Source organism: Peromyscus californicus, unplaced genomic scaffold (assembly GCF_007827085.1).
Source record: "Peromyscus californicus insignis strain IS unplaced genomic scaffold, ASM782708v3 Scaffold_10__1_contigs__length_136768540, whole genome shotgun sequence".
In the NCBI taxonomy this organism is placed as follows: Eukaryota; Metazoa; Chordata; class Mammalia; order Rodentia; family Cricetidae; genus Peromyscus; species Peromyscus californicus.
In genome coordinates this window covers 115,260,247-115,275,599 of record NW_026294391.1, presented here as the reverse complement: position 1 = coordinate 115,275,599, position 15,353 = coordinate 115,260,247, and positions in this window count along the sequence as shown.

The window sequence follows — 15,353 nt, the reverse complement described above, 5'->3', positions numbered from 1 at the left end:
CTTCTTTGCCATTCACACAGTGTAATGCCTCACATGCTGTTTGTCCCCATCCCCACCTGGAGGTTCACATATGGAGGGAGATCTGGGTCCTCAGTTTGGCAGTGTTTGGAGGTAGAGGGCCTAGTGGGAAGTCCTCAATGGGCATTTGCTCAAAAGGGTTTTTGGAAGTCTAAACCTCTGTGACTTCCTGCTTGTCATTCTGCATTTGTTTGCCCCAGTCATCCTGGCTTTGAAGTCCGACTCTGCATTGCAGACACCCACTTGCACCTTGGTCCAGCTGTGAGGGGTGTGGCTAGCTGACAGCCTCCAGCTGTTAGTTCTCTCCTAGGTCTGCCTCAGCTTCTAAGCCAAGGTCATGCTGTTCTTGGGGTGACTTCTAGCCAGTGACTGATCAGGGTAGTGATACAGGACTCATTTTCACCATCTGGAAGGCTCCTGCAAAAGGCAGTCTGTGCTCTGAAGCTGTTGGTCATAGGTTTTCAGTTTTCTGTTGGGAACTGGGCTACTCTTGCCCATTCTGCTGTTTCCCATTTTCTTTTTCGAGTATGGTGTCCTACTAACCCTTTTGGACTCCCAGCTGTCACAGGGTCTGCTGTCCAAAGAATTCGACCCCTCCCCCGTCCTTCCCCATCCTGTTTCCTCCTCTGTGAAAGGAGAGTAAGGACATAGAGATTCCAGGAAGATTGAAATGAAGTAAAATACCTGACACATAGTAGGCATTTTATTAAAGGAAGCTACTACTCCATGGAATCTGTGGTTTCCATAGAGACATCTTAACTTTTACCAGAATTAGGGGCATTTCTAATAGGCCAAACCTGGAAACAGTCTCAATGACCAGCAACGGAAAAATAGAGAAATCCTAGTATGTCTATAATCAGCAATAAAATGTAATTAACTTTTTTCCTTTTCTTTTTTTTTTTTTGAGACAAGGTTTCTCTGTGTAGTTTTGTGCCTTTCCTGGAACTCACTCTGTAGCCCAGGCTGGCCTCAAACTCACAGAAATCCGCCTGCCTCTGCCTCTCGAGCACTGGGATTAAAGGCGTGCACCACCACCCGGCTTAACTTTTGTTGTACACAACAATTTGAGTAATTGAGTAAATCTATTATTAGATCAGGCTAAAGAGGAGAGAGAGAGAGAGAGAGAGAGAGAGAGAGAGAGAGAGAGAGAGAGAGAGAAACAGAGAGAGAGAGAGAGAGACTGTATGATTCCATCTCTCTGAATTTTAATAATTGACCAAACTAACTGTGATGGTAGAGGTCAGTGACTTGAGGGTTACCTTTACTGGGGTATCTAGTTAGCTGTGTGGAATTGTAACACATACTTGCTATGATCAATTTTGGCCCAGAGTTGCAGAGGTTTTAGTCCAAGATCCGTTGGCCCTGTTGCTTAAGGGCCTCGTAGCAACAGCTGTTGCAGAGAGTGCTTGGCGGAGAGAGGCAGCTCGGCTCAGCCTATATGCAACAGGAAGAAGAAAGGGCTGGGGCCCGCAAGTCCCAGGACGGCCATGAGGGTCACGTACTCATTCAATAAGACCTCGTACCAGACCTCACTTCTTGAACGTCCCACCACCTTTTAGCAGTAGCAAGCTGAGGAACACACCTTTGACAGTCTTCAGGTAACATTTCAGATTTAAGCTACATCGGGGAACAGACTGGCGGCATGAAGGAACCTTCTGGGAAGCTGGAAATAGACTCTGTCTTGATCTTGGTTGCAGTCACACAGATACACACAAAATCACAAAGCACACACTAACATGAGTGGGCTTTATGCATTTAACTATCAATTATGCCTCCGTTTTCATAGAAAGAGAAAGGCCATGCCGAGTTTGTTATTGGTGACATAGCTACCTATTAAGTGTTTCTTTTTGAATTTAGAAAACACAGTGAGACTGAAGGAAAAAAACACCCTTATGACTTCATCCCCCAAAGATATCCCCCAGGATCACTGTAGGTAGAAACTGATTGTATCAGGTGTTCCTTCCAGTGACACAATGCTGACCAACCATCCCCGATGGGTAACCTCTGAGTCACCAGTCTCTGCCATCAGCTATTGGGTCACTTGTTGAATTTCAGAGAAATGAAATCATTCTCCCTCTTTCCCCCACCTCTATCTCTGTCTCTGGTCTCTCTGTATGTGTGTCTCTGTCTCTTTGTGTGTGCCTCTCTGTGTACCTGTGAGTATACGTGTATGCATGTTTGTATATGTATGTGTTGTATCTCTTTGTGTGTATGTGTGTGCATGTGCATGTATGTCTTTGTGTTTATGTGTATGCAATCACTGGTATGTGTCTCTGTGTGTGAGTGTGTGTGTGTGTGTTCTCCTTATCCCAATCAAATGAGGTACTGCAATATTCAGTCCACTTTATAATTTTGGGAGGAGGTGTGTTTGCCTGTGTGTATATCTGTGCATCATGTGGGTGTCTGATGCCTGAGGAGGCTGGAAGAGAACAATGGATCTTGGAACTGAAGTTATAGATAGTTGTGAGCATGTAGGTCCTGGCAGCTGAACCCAGATCCTCCACAAGAGCAGCCAGTGTTCCTAACCACTTTGCCATCTCTCCAGCCCTGCCTCTTCTCACTCTGACTCTCTATGGTTCCACTTTGGCACATAAAGTAAGGAAGTCTCGCTATGATGCCTACCTTCTTAAAAATAAGTAATGCTCCTGGTCTCTCTCATTCCTTCTTTCAGTTAGAAACTACAGATAAACAGTGCTCAAATTTCAGCATACTAATCCCATACCTACCGTCACACTATGACTTTCTGGTTCCACATCCCTTTCTATAGAGGATCAGGGACCCAGAGTCATCTTCTTTATAGGAGTTTGAATGCAAACTCAGGGGGAGATGGCTGCCTTAATAAAGCTCATGCCTCACCAGCATGAGGACCTCAGTTTCGATCCCCAGAACTCACATAAAAAGCTGGCTGTTTGCTGGGTGGTGGTAGTATAGACTTTTCATCCCAGCACTTAGGAGGCAGAGGAAGGTGGATCTCTGAGTTCGAGGCTATCCTAGTCTACAGAGTGAGTTCCAGGACAGCTAGTCAGGGCTACACAGAGAAACCCTGTCTTGGAAAAGAAAAAGGCTGGGTAAAGTGATAGTGAGATGGGAGACAGAGACAGGCAGATCCCAAGAAGTTCTCTGCCAAGGGAGCCTGGTCTAGTGAAGTTCCAGGCTAACAAGAGCCCCTATCTCCACCAAAGATGGATAGAAGATACCTGAGGATCTGCCCAAAGTTGGCATCTGACCTCCGCATGCACAGTGGTTACCTGCACCTACACATTAATCCACATCCATACAAACACGTACACACACACCCCAGAGAGACAGAAACAGAGATGACAGAGAAAAAGGAGCACCAGATGACTTTCAGATGAAAATGTTCTGACCTTACCCAAGACTGAAATAAGTCAGGTTAAAAATCAGACAGGCTTTTAGCTATGTTTTGTGTGACTTGTGAGAGAAAGGAGTTTTGTAGTTTCCTTAGAAGAGCAGAAAATGTCAGGGCAGCCCTGTAGAGAGATCTTCTGACTGTGATTGAAGCCAGGCATCTGGAACACTGGGCTTTTCTTCCTATGGATGCAGCTCTCTGAGGAAAGCTTCACCTTAACAGCCAGGAGCATCACCTGGTAAGTGGCTAGGCATGCAGTCTCAGGCCCTACCCTGGACCAAGTGAATGTGTAACTGTGGGCGGACCCCCATCGTCCATTAACGGACTCTTAGGTGAGTCTGATGCACTATCACATCTTAGAATTTTTATATCAGAGTTTTCTAATTCTACTGCCAGTGAAAGCAAGGATGCCCTGTCATGCTCTCAGCTCATGCACAAAACCAGCAAGCATCCCGTGTCCTTCATATGACTTTAGAAACATATGCCAGGTCCATAGAACTTCAAAGTTTCATGTTCTTTCTGCCTGAACCCAACTAATGCATTCCTTTTTCCTCTGTTAGCTGAACAAAGATAAAATACAGCCCAGTGTTCCCTCACCAAAAAGATTTATTAATTTGTACTAATGACTGCTCTGAGAAAAACATAAAAACCAATGTCCTCACTGAATGTGCCTTCTCAGAGGGTAAAATGTGGATGTTATCTGTAAAATCAACAAATTTGTCACCAAAGTGAAATGTTATCTTTTCCTGAGGACTTTCCCAGGCAACTTGAGACCTCAAAGACTAGACAGCCTCTCCCTCCCCATGGTGAGAGCTTACTACCATAACTCACGCGCTGAAGACAGCTCAGATGTGTGTTTGTTTTCAGGTTAGGAGGTCTGCTCAGAACCAGCTGAAAAAAGGACACCATGAAGCTGTCTAAAGACTCAAAGAATCCACATAGACCTCTGGCTTTCCTTTAGGTGTGACCAGTATACATGTTGGCAGATGCTCAACAGCATGGTCTCTACAAAAGAGTATGCATATATGGACATGTACATACATGTTAAAATGTGCGGCACATTATTCACAAATAATGACATGTGCAATGTTACATGGTTCATATTGGTTAGTTAACTCTCATGGACGCCATTGGCTGAATTTTGCCTAACAGTAGCCAACCTGAGGTGGTAGTTAAGAGACACATGTGGTTCCGACATGAGTATTGTTTGGCATATTAGTTTTCTTTAATGAATAAGACAAATGTGAAGCAACAGAGTGCATACCTAAATTTCTCTGCTTCACATCAATGCCATAAATGACTTCATTATTGAATCAGATAACAGTTTCTGAAGACTGTAAGAATGCTTCCTCGATTGTTTTGGCATGGTCTACAGTGGAACACCCACAGAGACAACACAGTTCAAAACTTGGCCTGTGCTGACATTTTCTCCATCATTTTCTTCAGCCTAGAGTAAGGCTTATCAAACATTTTCTGTAATGAGGCATATATCGTCGGCTGTGGTGATGCGTGCCTTTAATCCCAGCATTCAGGTGGTAGAGGCAGGCTGATCTCTATGAAATCAAGACCAAACTGGTCTACATAGCAAGACTCTGTCTCAAAAAAAGGAGTCATATATGAAATATCTTGGGTTTCACAGCCACATAACTCATTTCTTTGTAGCCCTTAAAAATGTTACAAGTGTTCTTTGCTTGTGGGACATCAAAACAAGGTTGTGGGTGGAAGATCTCTGAACCCTAGTCAAGCCTCAGTGAAGCAATAGATGGAGCTCCTATTTGGACCATTTGTTAGTTTCCAGCATGTCACTTACTCCTGTCGTAACTGACTTCAAGCTCACCACCTGCCATTGCTGTGAATGTACTTGGGAAGAGATGCACAGTCACTAAGCGTTTGCAGTATTTCCGCTTCCAGCTTACAAAAGCATAGGACCTGAAGTTGTAAGTTGTATCATTTGATCCTTAAGAATGGCCTGATTTTACAGTTCATTGTTTTTAGCACACAAAGCACTGGGTTTCTTGTGGCATTTTTACATGTGCATTGTTCTTGTTGACCCTCTTCCTCCACCCTCCTATCCTAGCCTCTCCCCCATCCTGCTGGCCTCCTTCCTCCCCCAGTATAACCAGCTCCTAAAATGAATAATTGGTGCTTGTGAGTTGGTATTAACGCACTGCTGTGATCACACCAAATTTCAATCTTTTTTTTTTAAGGAAGGGAATAAAAAGGGAATCTTCATTTAATTTGGTCCATTCTTTCCTGTAACAGAAGGATTTACAACAGGGTTGCTTTGAAGCTGGGAGTTTCCCTGGCTCTTCTAAAATAGGAAATGATTTTAGATGTTATTTTTACATATTTTCAAAAAGAGCTCTGTCTCCATTCTCAACAGCTTCCTGACCACCTTTTGCTTCCAAATAATGAGAACTATTTAAAGGAAAAAGGAACTACTGTAGTGTGGTTTGAAGAAAAGCACATAGTTTGCTCTTCCAGGGGTAGTTACACAATAGTTCTGCTCATAAACTGGGGAAGAGTTAAAATAGCTTTCCAAGGTCCCTCCCAGGCCTGTGATTTTCCTCTCATCTGCTCAGGTAATGCCACTCATGCACCCATTCATTCATTCATTCATTCATTCAGCTCTTTGAGCATGTCCCATCTGCCAGCCAGTCCGCTGAACACCAGGGACACATCAGAACACAGATGAAACGCAGTGGGATAAATAAGTACAGAGATCATTATGTTCTAATAGTTTTCATAGCTCCGTACATAGGATTGCATGGCAGCAGAGTCTGACCCGTTTGGGGGTTCAGGATATGACATTCAACCTCATACTTGAACAGTCAGTACAAGGGCCAACTAAAGAGGAGACAGAAGGAAGAAAGGCCTTCTTCCATGGTGAAGGGAACAGCCTTCATATGCTGACATAAAGGGAAAAGCCTTCATATGTTCACATAAAGGGAACCACCTTCATAATGTTCATATAAAGCACAGGTACAGGGTGGAGAAGCAACTGAGCTCCTCAGCACCGAGTGCAAGGGCTCATGACCACCAGTGACTTCAGCTCTAGGAGAGCAAACGCTGCTTAGAAGGTCTCACTCTATCTTTCATGCAGCTTAACTTCTCTTTCATTTCTTCCCATTCCTATTCCTCTGTCTGGATTCTGGATAATGGCCTCACATTTAGCCTCGTTCACTCATCTCTCATCAGCTGGGCCTTGCTTATTTTTTAATCCCACCATCTGTTGGTGTTTTCTCATTCCACCACTCACATATTGATTCTTTTTAAAGTTTATATATAGTTTAAAAACACACAATAATTGCCTTATACCACTTACTCCTGTTGTAAGTCTCTTTGAACATTTATATAATGCTATATTACTTGATTACATTATATTTCATGTTATATGTGCTAAGTGTTGAACCTGAGGCCTCACATGTGCTAAGCACATGCACAACCACTGAGTTCCACACCTAGCCCAACCATACTTCTTTTAAAGTTCAGACTTCTCTATTAGCTGGCACTTCTATGGTGCGCGGTCTTCCATGCATTCCTTCAGTCTTATGCTGTCTCACTGTCTTGTAGACACGGCAAGCTTTAGCTATGAGTTCATCTTCAAGGTGCTAGGTCTAAAAACAGATTCTCGCTGTAATACCTGGGTTTGAATTCTGGTACCTTGGGTAAATGACTGGATGTCATTTTCTTCTGTTTCACTCTCTATAAACTAAGGCTATTCTAGGATGTGCTAATAGAAGAAAAGCACGTAGGGACTGGGGAAATAGATCAGTTGGCAAAACAAAAAACAACAAAACAAATCAACAACAACAACAAAAACCAAGCATGGCGGTGTGTGTGCTTTTAATCCCAGTGCTGGGGAGGCAGATGCAGGCAGATCCTGAGGCTCACAGACCAGCCAGACTAGCCTACTTAGCCAGGTCCATGTCAGTGAGAGGTGCTACCTCCAAAAAGGAGTAGATAGTGTCTGAAGGGCAACACTCTACATACACTTATTCATGTGCCTGTACACATGAGATACATGTACATACACAGGTGCATAAATACACACACACGCACACACACACACACACACACACACACACACACACACACACACGAAGGAAAATCCTTAGGACAGTGCCTAGCATGTCACTGAGCACTTGGGTAGTGTTATGGGGTGGGGGCAAGAACTGTTTTACCTTGTAGCTCTACATACCTTGGGTTATGTGACACCCCACTCACGGTATGAAGTGGCTGCCACAATACAAATCGTGTCCCCCCAGTCTCCATGTACTAGCCAACCCTTTCCACTGCTTCTGCCTTTCTAGAGGACCTCAGCTAACACTTGCACCCCCAGCCTGCCGTGGGCACCTGCACCCAAACCCAACCTGGACCTTAGATTCCTCTGCATGCTGTACAGCTGCAGCTCCTCTCACTGCTGCTGCGGCTTTGAGCTCCCCCTCGATTTCTGACACCAGAGTGTATTGGTTTCTGTTGTGTTCGAGACAGGCTCTTATTTGTATGTTGCCCAGGTTGGTTCAAACTCCCAGTCTCAAGCAATCCTCTTGCTTCAGACGTCCCATTGCTGGGATGCACTAGTTTGGGGTTATGTGTGAGTGTGCCTGGCCCAGTGCCTGATACACTGGAGATATGTTTACTGAATTAAGAAATTAAACAGTCCATTGTAAATAGCAAGCACTATTAGTAGCTAGCTCATTACATGATTTCTCTAATAATGGCCACCCTATGATACGACTCCCTCACCTTCTCTTGTTCCCACGAACGAGTGCTTTCCAAGTGTTCTGGCTTCTAACAAAGGCAAGTAAGTAGGGTTCAGCTGGAGCTAGCATTTGGGAGACTGAGGCAGAAGCATTGCAGGTTCCAGGCCAGCTTAAGCTGCACAGTAAGAAGACTTTATCTCAAAAAAATTAAAATCGTCAGAATGACTGAGTGAGTCCCCCTCAGGGTGAGTAGTGTGTGTGGATTTCTTTTTCCTCTCTAAGTTATATACGAAAATGGAAACCCTACTGAGGCCCCAGGTCCTTCTGATGTTCAGACTGTTGTTTTCAAAGGACTGGAATAAATTGTCAGGCAGGATGCAATCTGGTAAAGTATGTGTAGAGCTGGATTGCTACAAAGACACACATATACACCAGGTTAGTATAACTAGTGCCTCTCCTATGAAGGTGAGTGCCCCGCCCGCCCGCTCACACCAGCTTCAGTGGCTGAGATACGTTTTTCCAATCCCAGGGGCAAATACAGATGCAGCAATCCCCTTCCTCCCTTTGGAAATTTGGCAGGCAGGCGGCTCTGTGTCTGTTGCCACATTCTCTTGGGGTTTTATGACTGTGCACATGGCTTGTGTGAAGGCTTCGCTTAGGTCACCTTATGCCTTGGCAGCCACGGTGGTGGATGACGATTCAGGAAGACCCTGGTGTTTCCCAGATGGGGCCAGATCTGGCCATGCAATTATTGCCCTCCAGCTGGGAAATGTGACATGGGGGTGATGAAGTGGCTGCTGAGAAGCAGGCAGTTTTGACTCTGACTTTGGTCTGTTCTTTATTGAAATCCAAAGATTGAACACATACACACACACACACACACACACACACACACACACACACACACACACAACCATTATCATAAGCACACAAGTGAGCCACTACCCAACTGATGGGGTGCTTCTTAAGAATCTACATGCATATCTCCCATCTTTCCCCCTGCTTACTTAGCATCCTCTTTTATATATTCTTGCTTCTTTCTTTTTTTTTCTTTTCCTCCCTCTGGGGATGCTATGGAAGTTCTTATTAAGTCAGATAGATGGTCAAACAGAGAAACAAACAGAGCCTAAGTCCATTTCTGGGATAAGCAGCATGGCCTCATTCTCCTGCAGCTACAGCGAAGCCTGTCTCTGGGGTCTGAGAGGGGACAGATTCATGCAAACATTCTTCCTTCTAAAGAAGACAACTAAAGTACATTTCTTCTGAATCCCAGCAACTCTGACAGTAGTGTTGTCCTTCCTCCCATGGACTCTTGTCTCCTGTTGCTCCAGAGGCGGACAGATGCATTTAGACAGACTACAGCTTCAACAGTCAATAGCTGGGTGAGTCTAGACAAGCAATTTGCCCTTTCTGAGCCAGTTTCTTCCCTTGTTAAGTTGGAATCATGGAGAATACACATTCAAATCACTAATGTACATAATAGGTAGTCTAAAATATGACCAATTCCTATGATTGTTGGGGTAATAGTCTCAGCATAGTCGGAGATAGTGAGAACATCGTCTCTCATCTCTCCAATAAGAAAGAGCGAGGATTCTGAAGAGCAGTTTCTCACAGTCAGCAAATGATAGCTCTCAGCCCTGTGTCTTCAGCAAAGCACTAGCTCTGGGAACCCTAGGTGAGACAACACTACACGGTCTCTGCCCTCAAGGAGCTTGGCTATTCCAACAGCAGATAAGATGGGAATGTAAATGTCAGAGCAATAAAACTACTGCTAAGTCATCTCTGGAGGCCACAGAGGCCGTGGAAATGCAGAAAGGAGTGGGGGCTACTGTGCTTGGGAAGTCTTCCTGGAGGTGTCAGGGCTGTGGCTGAGACTGAAAAACTGAGGCTTAGGCTCGGCTTGAATGTCCTTTAGCAGATGCCAGGGTAAAAACAAGGCGTGTATACAATAGGGCAGTATTGAGCCATTAAGGAAGATGAAATAGCCTTTGTAGAAAAACGTATGGAACTGGAGATGATTATTTACACAAAATAAGCAAGGTTCAGAAAGACATGTTCTTGATCATATCCAGAAGCTAGCAAAGAAAAATTAAAAAGCAGAAGGGGGTGATTTGGAAGGAAGAGACAGGTCAGAGGAGTCAGGAGAGGGATGAGAGTGGAGAATGGGGAGCAGTGAAATGCTACCAGAGTTTTCAGGGTCAGAGCCTGCTCTCTCTACCCCATCCCAACCCTAATAAGCCAATTAAAGAAACAAAGGATAGTGAAAAGGAAGAAAAGAAGGAACAAAGAGGTCCAGTGCCTTCCTTCCTCCCCCGAGTATCTCTTCGGGGTTCTGAAGTGAGGTCTAGGTTTAAATAGAGGGCCAGGGGCATACATAGCTAAGCAGCCCTGGTCACCATGTGTCCATAGTGATCCATCATTGTCCCTCGTGCATACTGGACTGACAAGGTATTTAGAAATGTGTAAAATCGGTTTCTAAGCAATAAGCTTCTGCTCTGGGTGACAGACACCACACTCTCAACCTTTTCCTTCTCCCAGCTTCCTGAAAAAATTCCAGTTTCACAGGTTCCCTCATTTCAAAATTCTGAAAGCCAAAGAGAGTGTAGAGTGTTTTCATTCCCGATTGTCTATTTATGAACATGATCAAAGTATGTTGTTCCGTATGTCCGTGAAAATGTCACAATGAGACTCTTTGTTGTGTGTAGTTATCATGTGCTGATTAAAAGGCTGAAGAAAGAAAGGATAGGATTTGGAGTGACCTTTAGAAGAAGTGGGAGCCTTTGGTGCTGACCAAAAACCGAGAAAGAGGCACCAAGGATATTTCCATTTTACAGAGAAGAAAGTAGAAGTCAGGCTAAACACAAGGCTTTCTCCAAAGCACTCAGCAAATACCTGGCTGTGTTGGAATATAAGTAGACATCTGTCTCGAGCTAAGACACTGTTTCCTCTGTACTCAAAACAAATATTCAGAGCAAGGTTTAGGTAAAGAAGGAGTCAGAATACTTTAGAGGTGAGGCATTGAAGGTCTGACCCATGGTGGGGTATAGAGGACCAGAGAAGTTGTAAAATACTAAGGTAGGTCAAAGGATAAGATGAAGAACTTGGGAACTACAGAATATGGAGGATGAAAGACAAGGAGGCTGATTAGAAGAGCTGGTCCAGGAACCAGAAAGGTGGAGATGTTGGAAGATGAGCTCATTTGAAGGTTGCTGTTTATATAAGACAGGATCTGGTTTCTTTTCTTACTGCTAGCAATTTTTTTTTTTTGCACTTCTGTGCATGGAACCTAGGGCCTTGTTCGTGTGAGGCAAACCATTGTAGCACTCAGCCATATCTTGAGCTTTACTCTTTTTATTAAGTACTGTATACCGTGAGTGAATAGATTCACCCAGAAATTAAAGTGGACTCTAAGACAGTCATACTAATCGCCTTAAAAAGTCAGTGCTCTCTCTCTCTCTTTTTTCTCTTTCACACACACATACACACACACACACACAGAGAGAGAGAGAGAGAGAGAGAGAGAGAGAGAGAGAGAGAGAGAGAGAGAGAGAAAGAGAGAGCAACATTGCAGCTGAAAGGACAGCAAAGAGACCTAAGTAAGTGCAAGGCACAAACCTTGATTTTAGAATCTGAACTTTTAAAAACTTCCAAAAGGTATTCAGAGGATACTGGAACAATTTGAATATGGATTGGAAAGGAGATGCTATTGGGAGACTGTTGTTTATTTTCTTAGGTAGGAGAATGGTTCATGGCTGGGGGCAGGGGAGACATTCATTGAGAGACTCAGTTTGGAAAGCTGAAATGTGGCTCCTTGCACATGTACCTTGCAAGCAGGTCAACAAAGGAAAACATGCACGCATGTGTGTGGAGAGCAATAGAAACAGAACTATGCACTTCATGTGTTGGCAAATTGGTTGTGAAATCTTTTGTGCCATTTTCAACCTCTTCAAAAATTTTAAAATAAAAAATTGGGGGAAAATAACACGTGACTACTGTACAAAATTTAAACTGTACAAAAAGGCATGGAAGGAGTCTTTTTCCCGCAAACACCTTGTATTTTCCCTACACAGTTATTCTTCCTAGTTCTTGAAATTGTATCTGTATTTATTAGTCCATATATGTACTTGTGAGTGTTTTTGCAACTCCGTGGGTTCATTCTTTGAATGTTTTGCTAACCTGTAACAGGCTCTCTTGTATCTATGCAGTTTCGAGAATAGTCAGTTAACTAAAGACAGTTGAAATACAAGGGTTGCCGTGATCAAGTAGACATCCAAGCCCATCTAACACGTTATGGATATCAATTGATGTGCAGAAGACAGAGAGAATCCTCCTGAGAGCTAGCCCCCGAGAGGACTGCGAAGTGAGCTTGCCCTGTGATGTTGGCAGCTCAGTGGTTTCTCACTTCACAAGCCTTCTTAGAGAATGTTCCATCCAAATAAATGTGGATAGGCCTCATTCAGTACAGATTTCAGGACAAGTGGCTTTTTGAATCACTATGGTTTTAATCATATCATGCATTAGGTGGGACATCTGGATAGAAAGAAATTGCTCAGGCTTCCTGAACTTGCCTAATAATAAGAATCACTTGAATCTTTCTCTAACTAGTTCCCAAGTTTATGGCCATGCTGCCATAAGCAGCTGCAGAAATGGCTGGAGCTCCAGTGTCTCTGAGGAGAGAGGTGGAAGTCTCACTAATGATGCTAGCTGAAGGCCTGAGTACACATACACAGAAAAGGCAAGATGCCAGAAACAGTCTGAAACTCAAGGCCAGAGCCCACAGACTCTCACGAGAGTTCCCCCTCCCCGCCCCTCGTGACCAATGCTGATTGCCTGCTGTTGCGATCCTGGGTGGGGGTGTCCGATTTCCAAACCCTATGCAGCTTGGAATATGAAAACCCTCCCTAGCTGCCAGCACCTGGACGAATTGAAAGGGCAAACCCAGAAGTCAGATGCCTCTCTCTCTGCAAATGGGAGGGATTGACTGAGAAATGTGACTCGGGACACCAGCTCTAGGTTTGAGCTATGAACACTTGGGGGGGGGGGAAACCTGAAGCAATGTATAATTAACATTAGCAACAAAAAAGGATTGGATTCCCTATTTATTTATTTGCAGCTAAATGCTGCACAGCTTGCAAATCTTGGGAGGCAGCCATCCTATTATCATGCCTGATATGGACTTGAATTTCTCAGAAATGGCTTTTTAAAATATCTGTAGGATTGAACGCCCACTAGAAACACTCCTGTTAGCCTTGGTTACAGAGTTACTAGAAAAATCCTCAGGTAAGAGCCAGAGCTCTGTGAAGCCTTGAGTGCTCACAGACCCATAAAGCTACACATTGACCTTAAGTTGCCAGTACTGCATCTAAATTAAGCTCAGAATACATTTCAGTGATGTTTGAGACTCAAGTAACCAGAAGATCCCATTGGCTTGTCACTCAGTATGAAACTGAAAAGTCCCCCCCGCCGACCCCACCCATTTTCTCCAAATCAAAATGTTTCAGAGGTACACATGGGTTCATTAGTTTTTTCTTGGCTTTTTGAGACAGAGTCTTGCTATGTACTGCAAGCTGGCCTCAAATCTGTGGCAAGTCTTCCTCCTTGGCCTTTCTAGCACAGAGACTGCAAGCAGGGTCTCACCAATCTTTTACACTTCAAGTAAAACCTAAGTGGGGGAGGGCAGAGAATGCCGTGTCTGGGATTCAGTATAAACTGGAGGATAGAGAGAGGGCAGGGATCAAAGAAAGGAAACTCAAAAAGTTCTGCAAGTCTGGTCCTTTAGTCCTTAGTGGAAGCTTGAGCAGAGAGGAGGCCCAGGGAGAAGAGGCAAAGGCAGCCAGCGCCTGAGGGGCCCAGTCTGGGACTCCCCACGAGCACACACTGACTGTGATGACTCTTGGTAGGAGAAGCTGGCACCAACTCCAACTCCCCAGGGAACTTCCCGGAGGACCACATCACTTGTTTGTGCTTTTGACTTGCAGTAGTCTGCTTGCCTGGAGCCACTTCCGCATGGGCCCTAATTCAGTGGCCTAGACTGATAGACTACAATGGTGGAGAGCAACTGGTCCTCCTATCTCAGAGTGCAGACCTCAAGGCTCTAGTGTTACAGTTTATTGCGGCTCTGCCAAGCTCGTAAAAAGATAACAATCTTAACTTTTATTTGCTTTTATTTTTAATTGTTTTTTACTTTTAACTGCCCTCCTTTAAAAGAAAAACAGGTACTATGTGCAAATTTGCTAGAGCAAATCTGTTAGCTAGAACTAGAGCTTTGAATGAATCCTTGAGTTGATTGATTGATTGATTAATTAATATAACTCCAGGAAACCTAGTGCTATCATCAACATCATTTTAAAGAGGTGGAAACCCATACACCAGTCATGGTGTCCCATCCCTGAAATCCTAGCACTAAGCATCTAGAGGCAGGGGATCATCAGGGTCATCCTCAGCTACACAGTGAGTTGCTTGAGGCCAGCAAGAACGAAATAAATGTCAAACCGAGACTCAGAAGGCTAAGTAACTTGAGCTGCTCACCGATTTCATGGCAGAACTTCTGGAAGCCAGCAGGCCTACTAGAATCCTTCAGATGACTTCTAACTTAAACTCACTTCTGGCTCTCTCCTTATGGATTCAATTCTGCTGATGGCAGATCTGTTTGCAGAAGATGTTGCCTGAGAGCCGGGTGGTGGTGTGGCACATGCCTTTAATCCCAGCACTTGGGAGCGCAGAAGCAGGTGGATCTCTGAGTTCGAGGCCAGCCTGGTCTACAGAGTGAGTTCCCGGACAGCCAGGGATACAGAGAGACCCTGTCTTGAAAACAACAACAACAAAAGAAATTTGGCTGGGATACGTAGGTCTACCCTGGAGGCAGCTTCACCACTCACCCGGGAGTAGTAACAATTTCACTAGAGGTGACCATAGACTACAAAAGCCTTTCAAAAGAACCCATAGTCAGATTACTGGCCACACTCCCTGAGAATGGGTGATGATATTAAAAACTCTCTATAAAACTTGAGTCACGTGACCTATCCATTTAAATCATTTTTGGTAGAACTTTTCACTTAACCCAGCTACTATGGTCTAAGTGGCTTTCAGAGTCTATTTGAACTAGCTAGATGATTGCATGTGGGTCACTGTAACCCAGAAAGGCTTCATTAACATTAGGATATTAGCTTCTCTCCTGCAGTGCTATAAATTGCAGATATGTGAAATTACATTATAAGGACATTTAAGCATAAAAGAGGCATAGCACAGTCCTTTTGGGA